Source organism: Eptesicus fuscus, chromosome 2, assembly GCF_027574615.1.
Source record: "Eptesicus fuscus isolate TK198812 chromosome 2, DD_ASM_mEF_20220401, whole genome shotgun sequence".
Lineage (NCBI taxonomy): Eukaryota > Metazoa > Chordata > Mammalia > Chiroptera > Vespertilionidae > Eptesicus > Eptesicus fuscus.
In genome coordinates this window covers 10337015-10347415 of record NC_072474.1, presented here as the reverse complement: position 1 = coordinate 10347415, position 10401 = coordinate 10337015, and the positions used below count along the sequence as shown (strand labels likewise).

Sequence of the window (10401 nt, the reverse complement as noted above, 5' to 3'; positions counted from 1 at the left end):
TATATGCTACCCACTCATCAGTAGCCAGTTCAGTTGTCACATTGACGGTCACGGTATTATGCTGCTTGTGTTCAAGTAATCCTCATTTTTCTTAATAATGGCCCCAAGGCACCAGAGTAGTAATGTTGGCAATTCAGATATGCCAAAGGAAAGTCATAAAGTATATGTATGTATAGGAAAAAATCATTGTTTATATAAGGTTCAGTACTATTTTCAGTTTCAGGTATTCACTGGGGGTATAGGAACATACCCCCTCATAATGATAAGCGGTATAGGAATGTAAAAATAATAACAGCTTCCACCAACTTATAAAAATTTAATATTAAACAATTACAGCCAGAAATGACACCCACATAAATATCATCAATTAATCTTTAACAAGGAAACAAAGACAATATAATGGAAAATAAAAAGATATTCTTTTCAATAAATGGTGATGGGACAACTGGACAACTGCATGTTAAAAAACTAATCTAGACACAGACTTTATAACCCTTGATAAACATAAACTCAAAATAAATTGTAAACCTAAATGTAAAGTTAAAAACTCTAAGACTCCTAGAAGATAACATAGGAGAAAACCTAGATGACCTTAAGCATTATAATGACTTTTTAGATAATCACCAATCACAATTTATGAAAGAAATAATTGATAAGAGGGACCTCATTAAGAGTTTTTGTTTTTAATGTACTCTGGGAATTACAATGGCAAAATAAACACAGACTTGAAGAAAACATTTGCAAAATACATATCTAATAAAGTACTGCTCCCCCAAATGTTCAAAGAACTCTTAAAATTCATATTCAAAACAAACAACTTGACTAACAAATGGGCCAAAGACCTGAATAGAAACTCACTAAAGAAGACATCCAGTAATAAAGAAGCATATGGAAAAATGCTCCACATCATGTCATCAGGGAAAAGCAAATTAAAACAAGATATTGAAACACAGGCCAAAATACAGAACACTGTAACACTACCAAATGCTGGCTAGGATGTGGGCAACAGGAACTCTCACACATTGCTGGTGAGAATACAAACCGATAAAGACACTTTGGAATACAGTTTGGTAGTTTCTTACAAAACAAAACATGCTTTTGCCATATGATCCAGCAATCATGCTCTCTAGTATTTACATAAATGATTGAAAACTATGTCCACACAAAAACCTGCACATGAATGTTTTGTAGCAGTTTTATTCATAATTGAAAAACTTGAAAACTACTAGGAGCATTTGAGATCTTGCTCTCCAGCATATGTCATCAGTATTGGCTCAAATAAACTCTTATATAAATTTTTAAAAAATAAACCTACTAAGGTGTCCTTGGTTGAAAGGATAAATAAAACAATGGTACATGCAGACAATAAAATATTTTCAACACTAAAATAGAAACTGTCAAGCCATAGAAAAACATGAAGGAAATGTAAGTAAGTATTACTAAGTGAGAAAAATAAGCCAATCTGAAAAAAACTACATACTATACAATTCAAACTGAAATTCTGGAAAAGGCAAAACTGTGGAGGGTGTAAAAAGATCAGCAGTGCCCTGACTGGTTTGGCTCAGTGGCTAGAGCGTTGGCCTGAGGACTGAAGGGTCCCGGGTTCGATTCCAGTCAAGGGCATGTGCCCTGGTTGCAGGCACATCCCCAGTGGGGGGTGTGCAGGAGGCAGCTGGTCGATGTTTCTCTCTCATCGATGTTTCTGGCTCTTATCCCTCTCCCTTCCTCTCTGTGAAAAGTCAATAAAATATATTTGAAAAAAAAAAGATCAGCAGTTGCCAGTTGGTAGGAGATAGTGAAGGCTGAATAGGTGAATAATGGAGAATTTTTAGAGCAATAAAACTATCCTATATAATAAAGAGTAATATGCAAATTGACTATCACACCCTCACACAAGATGGCCACCCCCATATGGTCAAAGATGGCTGCCACAAGATGGCCGGCAAGGGAGGGCAATTGTGGGTGATCAGGCCAGCAGGGGAGGGCAGTTAGGAGTGACTAGGCCAGCAGGGGAGAGCAATTGGGGGCAACCAGGCCTGTAAGAGAGAGCAGCTGGGGGCAACCAGGCCTGCAGTGGAGGGCTGTTGGGGGAGTGACTGGGCAAGCAGGGGAAGGCAGTTGGGGGCAATCAGGCTGGCAGGGGTGCAGTTAAGCGTCGATCAGGCTTGTAGGGGAGTGGTTAGGGGGTGATCAGGCTGGCAGGCAGAAGCAGTTAGGGGCAATCAGGCAGGCAGGCAGGTGAGCAGTTGGGAGCCAGCAGTCCCAGATTGTGAGAGGGATGTCCAACTGCCGGTTTAGGCCCGATCCCTGGGGTCGGGCCTAAACAGGCAGTCAGACATCCCTCTAGGGGTCTCAGATTGGAAAGGGTGCAGGCTGGGCTGAGGGACACCCCCCACCCCCGAGTTCACGAATTTCGTGCACTGGGCCTCTAGTTCCATAATAATGTGTACATGTCATTGTACTTTTTTCAAAATAGGCAGAATTTAAAACACCACAAGTGAACCCTAACATAGACTATGGATGTTGAGTTATAATATGTGTCAGTGTAGGTTCACCAATTGTAATAAATGTACCACTCTGGTCGTGATGTTGCTAATGAAAGAGGCTCTGTGTAGGTAGGATGTGGGGTAGAAAGTATTTGGAAACCCTCTCTGCTTTTTTTTTTTTTAATTTACTGTAAACCTAAAACTGCTCTTTAAAAGAAGCCCATATGTATATTTTTTATTAATTTCATAAAGGAAGAAAGACAGCCTTAACCGGTTTGGCTCAGTGGATAGAGCATCGGCCTGTGGACTGAACGGTCCCAGGTTCGATTCCAGTCAAGGGCATGTACCTTGGTTGCGGGCACATCCCCAGTAGGAGGTGTGCAGGAAGTAGCAGATCGATTTGCGGGCACATCCCCAGTAGGAGGTGTGCAGGAGGCAGCTGATTGATGTTTCTTTCTCATAGATGTTTCTAACTCTCTATCCCTCTCCCTTCCTCTCTGTAAAATATATTTTAAAAAAAAAAGCAAAGAGAGAGGTAGAAACATCAATGATGAGAGAAACATCAATGAAACATCAATCATTGATCAGCTGCCTCCTGCATGTCCCACATTGGGGATCAAGCCCACAACCTGGGCATGTGCCCTTGACTGGAATTGAAGCTGGGACCCTTCAGTTCGCAGGCCTATGCTCTATCCACTAAGCCAAAGCAGTCAACGCTGAAGTCCATATATTTTAATGGTGATTGCACTGAATCTATAGATTGCTCTGGGTCGTACGGACATTTTAATGATGTTGACTCTACCAATCCATGAACATGGTATATTCTTCCACTTGTTTATATCTTTCTCTTTTTTCAATGTCATGTAGTTTTCCGAGTACAAGTCTTTTACCTCCTTAGTTAAATTTATTCCTATGTATCTTATTTTTGTTGTTGCAATGGTAAATGGGATATTTTTGTTTTGTTTTGTTTTTTAGTTTCTCTTCCTGTGAGTTAATTATTGATGTATAAAAATGCCATAGATTTCTGGGTGTTAATTTTGTATCCTGCTGTGTTGCCAAATACATTTATCAAATCGAAAGGATATATGCACCCCTATGTTCATAGCAGCATAATTCACCATAGCTAATATTTGAAAACAGCCTAAGTGCCCATCAGCAGATGAGTGGATTAAAAAACTTTGGTACATCTACACAATGGAATACTACACTGCGGTAAAAAAGAAGGAGTTATTACCATTTGCAACAGCATGGATGGAACTGAAGAGCATTATGCTAAATGAAATAAACCAGTTGGAGAAAGATAAATATCACATGATCTCACTCATTTATGGAATAAGTCGAGTAGTTTTTTATGGAGTCCTTTGGGTTTTCGATGTACACTATCATGTCATCTTCGAGTAATGACAGTTTTACTTCTTTTACAATTTGGATGCCTTTTATTTCTTCTCCTTGTCTGATCGCTATGGCTAACACTTCTAGTACTATGTCGAACAGGAGTGGTGAAAGTGTGCACCCCTGTCTTATTCCTGTCCTTAGGGAGAATGGTTTTAGTTTTTGCCCATTGAGTATGATGTTGGCTATATAACCTACCTCCATTTCTAAAAATAAATTCTACTAAGCACAAAAGCATCCACCAGGGAATTATTTTTAAACTTCTCTAAAAAGGTGACATGTTTAGTGCTATATAAACTGTTTCAAAGCATTGGAAGAGAAAAGGAAATTTTTCATTAATAATAATAATAATAATTAATAATAATAATATATACTACACAAAAATCCAAAGGGGAAAAACACAGAGAAATATAATTCATGAATATGGATACAATAACACTATAATTATGAGCTAATAGAATTCAGAAACCAAATAATAAAAACAACCAAAATAATAGTTTTTTCAGAAGCTTCAGGATGGCTCACTATTTGAAATATTTTAATATATTTCAATATATTTCTAAGATAAAGGATATCCTATATAATAAAAGGCTAATATGCCAAATTGTCCCCTCGAGAGTTTGACAGATCGGGAATTTGACCTACTGGGAGTTCTACTGCTTGCTATGATGTGCGCTGACCACCAGGGGCTGATGCAGAACAAAGTAAGGTCTCTGGCCAGCAACCAGGGGAAGGAAGGCCCTGATTGACCCTGATTGCCAGCAAGGCCTAGGGACCCTACCCATGCATGAATTCTGTGCACCGGGTCTCTAGTATTTAATAAAAACCTATATTATAAAACTGTAATAGTTAAAAAATGGAAAAGCAAGAAATGTTTATCAGAATGCAGAATTTCTGTCAGAAATACATTACATGTCCACCAAAAGAGCTGTTGTAATTAAGTTATGGCACATTCATGCAATGCACTGCTATCTAAAGAATAAAAAATTGCATTTCTGTATACAAAGCATATTGCATGAAAAAAAAAGAGCATACACACACATACTTGCACATTATATTCATTTATATAAAAAGAGCAAATTAAATAAGTACATATACTTGAAATATATTAGGATATTTGTAGAATAATATTACAACAGTCCTAGGTAAATAGGAATTGAGAAAAATATACTCCATTGTATATTCTTTCCTAGCTTTTAATTTTTATAGCAATTACATGCATTACCTATTCAAAAATAAATAAATAATATTTTTTTAAATATAAAAGCTATCTTATAGTGGCAAGATAAAAAAAAGCATAACTCAACTATATTCACAGGCAAAAGGAGTGGTAAAAAAAACAAGATTAGCCAAAACTGGTTTGGCTCAGTGGATAGAACGTCATTCTGTGGACTGAAGGGTCCCAGGTTCGATTCCGGTCAAGGGCATGTACCTTGATTGTGGGCGAATCCTCGGTGGGGGGTGTGCAGGAGGCAGCTGGTCGATGTTTCTCCCTCATCGATGTTTCTAGCTCTCTATCCCTTCTCCCTTCCTCTCTGTTAAAAATCAATAAAATATATTTAAAAAAAAACAACACAAGATTAATAGAGGGACCAGTGCGTATGAGTATATTGAGATCACCAAGTCTTTAACCTTTTGCACTCGGATGTCGAGATTAACATTACTCTTTGAATGTATCAATAATTTGAAATATTAAAAAATCCAAATAAATAAGTTTGTATGAAAAGAAACCAGTTTTTTATTCTACTGCCGTACTTTGTAAAATCTGGGGTATTTAAAAAATTAAATCCCGAGTAGAATAAAGAATCGAGAAAAAAGCAAGCAAGTGCAAAGGGTTAAGACATATGCCATATATGACTGCTTCCAAGGACCCTGCCTTTGGAGCTACCACTAAATTTAGACTTCTACAAGCTATAGTCCTTTCTTTATTTGCCCTAAACTTCCTACCTTGTCTTATAGCAATTAATTTGCATACTTTACTCTCTCATGGGTTAGTGCCTTTCTCATGCACCAGGAGGGTTGCGGGTTCCATTCCCTATCGGGGCACAATGCCCAGTTGGGACATGTATGGGAGGCAACCAATCAGTCTCTCTCTCTCTCTCTCTCTCTCTGTCTCTCTGTCTCTCTCTCTCTCTCTCTCTCTCTCTTTCCCTCTCTCCTTCTTAAACCCTTGGTTGGTATATATATATATATATATATATATATATATATATATATATATATATATGAAAGATGATTTGACTTTTTGTAGTGGGCACACAATGCCATATACAATGATATATCATAGAAATGTACACTTGAAACCTATATAATCTTATTAACCAACTAGAGGCCTGGTGCACAAAATTTGTACATGGGGGGGGGCGGTCTCCTCAACCCTGCCTGCACCCTCTTGCAATCCGGGACCCCTTGGACATCCCTCTCACAATCTAGGACTGCTGGGTCCTAACTGCTCACCTGCCTGCCTGCCTGCCTCATCACCCCTAACCACTTGCCAGCCTGCCTGATCACCCATAACCACCTCTGCCTGCCTGCCTGACCACCCCTATCTGCTTACCTGCCTGCTTGATTGCCCTTAGCTAACCACCTCTGCCTGCCTGCCTGATCACCCCTAGCTGCTCACCTGCCTGCCTGATCACCCCTACCATCTCTGCCTTGGCCCCTGCCACCGCAACTTCATCCGGAAGGACATCCAGAGTGAGGTTGGGAAGGTCGTTTGGTTATCCCATCTAATTAACATATTATGTTTTTATTATTATAGATGTCACCCCAATACATTTAATTCAAAAAAGATAAGTAACTCATCAAGATTTATTAATTTTGTACCGTTTTAGCAATAAAATATATAAGCCATCAAAATTCAGTATGACTCTTTTTATCTAAATCTGCAACTTATAGTAAGGGTGTATTGGTACTACAAAATAATTTTTAAGATGCTGAGCACCAATAGTTTACCATTTATCGGTATGCCACCAGGACAACACTAAAAAATGGGATTTTTCAATCAGCTCTCACAGGCAAGAATGTTGTATGAATGCAAGTTTCTAAAAGAGCAGCTGGTGTGGAGTTTTAAAATGCAATTCAGTATCAAAGGAATAAAATTAAAGTGAGCCTCAGTGGGACTGATAGCTTTTGTTGATTACCAGCTGTCAGGGGAACAACTTCAGGATTGTATTCTGCCTCCTTCCTTTAGATTTACTACTTTGAGGGAAAACATATGTTTTTGTTTGGTTTTATTTTTATGTTTGTACAGGAAGTTTACTGTAACTGTATTCTCCATCCACTACTAATATTTTGATTCCTCAGGGAAATAAATTTTTGAAATATAGTAAAAAGATTTAAAAGTATGACCACTTCAGTGGAGTCTTTCCTGGAGCTGATTATTTGGGTGACCTAATATTCTCCCTGAAATTCAACTCAGACCTGCATAATCTCTTAAAATCCTTATATTAGGAATCTAAAACAATGCACTATGAAAATTGTAAATAAAATGTATCCTCCAAATAATTTATTTGCTTCCAAGTAGAACATCAACACATTTACTTTAGGAATCAATTATTCAGCATAGGATACTTTACATGGTTATAAATCAAGTGATCAACACAACTGTTGCACTCTAGTTTGATAGTTTATGTAGAAATATACTCAGCTTTCCTGATGCTACTGATAGCTTAATCCTCAGTTTGACAGATCGGGAATTTGACTGACTGGGAGTTCGACTGCTTGCTATGATGTGCGCTGACCACCAGGGGGCGATGCAGTAGTCACCAATATGTAAAACAAAATGTACTTATAGTTATGCACCTTAACTGATAAATATGAAAAGTGATTATCAATTATATCTTAGATGGCATCATTTCAAATAAAATATCTCAGACCTCACATCTTGTCTCAATTTTTTTATAAGACCTAGTTATAATCTTCATATTAGCATAGTAAAAACAACATTGTTGCCTCTTTTATAGGAAGCATTTAAATTAATTTTACATTTCTGAGACTGCAGTGTTATGACATTATGCCTAAGATCAGATGGAAAGAACTAATACCTAATACTCTAATATCTGGTGTGGGAATCATTGGTCACCTTAGCTCCACATTATGTCTGAAGCTACTTTCTTCCCCTCCTCTTTTTTTTTTTTTTCTTTTCTTCACTCAGACCCAAAGTATCAACACTCACTAGGTGAACTGCTATTGACGAAAAATGTTACCATCATTGTATCTTCCCCTCCTCTTTTCCTCGTCTAGATGCTGGGTTCACTTTTAGTTGGTTAACATCTATGCCTGTAAAGATGCTCTCTTACAGCTACTGAGTGACTATTTTCACAGACAGTCAATTCTACTTGGCTTGCCTTATTACACACAGTAAACAGAGTTCAAGGTTGTATCCTTTGAGATAAATATATTTTTGTTTTATATTTGCTGTGTCATTTACACACTTCTATTAAAGTTTCTGAAAGTGTACCTGGAATTCCAAATACCTGCTTTACCAAGGAATCATGATACTTAGCTTCATGGTTATGTGTTTCTTCTTTTAATGCATAAAGAAAAACACACTGGGACGAGAGAAAAACCACACATGATTATAAGATTGGATTATAAAGAGTTATGTATATTTATATATAAATATATAATATTTTACAGAGTATGTGATTAATGAAATACACATGTACCATTTCTATTAGAAATATTTGATCCACCTAAATTTTCATATTTATTAATTTTATATTTGACTCCTTTTACTCTCTTCAACCTCCCCCTAACCCTTTCCCATCTAATAACCACTATACTGTTGCTGTATCTGAGATTTTGTTTGTTTGTATTGTTTGCTCATTTATTGCTTTCAGTTTTATATCCCACATAAAAGTCAAATCATATAATTCTTTATTTTTTCTGTCTGACTTATTTTTTTAAGCTGGATATTCTCAAGATTCACCTGTATTGTCTCAAATGGCAGTATTTCATTTTTTCTTATTACTGAATAGTTGACTTTGGGTGGTAAACATACAATGCAATATACCGATGATGTATTATAGAATTGTATACCTGAAGCCTATAATCTTATTAATCAATGTCACTCCAATAAATTTTATATTTTGAAAAATCCTAATGTTTAAAAGCAGATGTTCATTGGAATTCATATTTCTAAAAACTGAATTGTGAAAATAGATCAATAATGCTTCCGCAACCTCTATTGTTTTTTCACTAGCTTTAAGAATAATTATCATAATAAAAAAACATAAAGATATGCTGCAGATGATAAATTTAGAAAACTTATCTTGATCCTTGGTCTTACAATTCTTACTAATAAACTAGAGTATAACTCTTCAGTAATAATAAGTTAATAACTGTTATAAAATTCAATTAACTGTAACACAAATAAACCAACTATGAATTTAGGTTACCTCAGGTAACCAGGGCCAGCCAAGGTTTGCACTGCCGGCAGTGGCAGCAGCAGAGGTGTGATGGGGCGTCGCCTTCCCCTGATCATCGGGTCACCTCCCACCCCTGAGGGCTCCCGGACTGTGAGAGGGGGCAGGCCAGGCTGAGGGACACCCCCCTCCAGTGCATGAATTTTCATGCACTGGGCCACTAGTATATTTTATAAATGATAATTTTCCCCAAAGGGGAACTAATGTTGCTGATTAGCTAAAGCAAATAGGAAGTGATATGCAATTACAAGAGGTTCTCAGTGACAGCAGTTTTTCTTTTCAAACATAATAAAGATTACAAACATAACACACTTCTCTATATACTCAGGGAAGGCTGAAATAGGATTCCAGAATTCAGGTTATGTTTTAACTTTGTCATTAATTAGCCTTGTGTTATACAACTTAACTCTGATTCCAGGATAATAAAACATATTATAAGACCTGCCTTAGGAACTTAAAAAGGTATCTTAGAATTTCCAACAAGATTCATTTTGATAAACTTTTTTGTTACCCAGCTCTATTCATGTAAGGACCTTTTATGTTGGAAATTCGTTGTATATAATAAACCCCTATATTTTTCAGTATTTATAATACATTTTAACAGTTACAAAGCAAGAGAGAAAGTAACTACATAGTTGAGAGAAAGATGGCATGAGCCACTTAGCATTTTCTGATTATGTCTACATAGCCCAAAGTTATTTTACACACACACACACACACAGACACACACACACACACACACAAATGTAGGCACTAATTGTATACATATTTTTAAAGTCTATTATCTAATTTCATGTGCATGGCAATCCTGTAAGCAACATAGGCATGCTCAATATTATTTATCCTCATCTCATAGATCAAGAAACTAGATTTAATTTCTTCTTCAAATGCCAAACACATAATAATGTCAAACAGTGCACCAGAAAGAGAACTTCCTGATGCCCAGCTTATTGCTGATTTTCCAGCATGACTATGACTAGCACACAGTTCAGTGGAAAACCTTTTTTTTTTTTTTTTTACTGTAAAAACCTGTTTTTACTGTAGCAAAACAAAATCTGCATGGGAGGGTCAGTGATGGGTTCAAGTCATCAAGT

The 10401-nt window shown here is 36.9% G+C and overlaps 1 non-coding gene across 1 annotated transcript; it reads right to left on the bottom strand.

Moving 5' to 3' along the window:
• Positions 1–8026: 8026 nt before the first annotated feature.
• On the bottom strand, positions 8027–8097 carry LOC114228819 (small nucleolar RNA SNORD56). The gene has a single exon (XR_003614938.1). It is a non-coding gene; the product is annotated as a small nucleolar RNA SNORD56 (small nucleolar RNA).
• Between the last annotated feature and the right edge of the window lie 2304 nt (positions 8098–10401).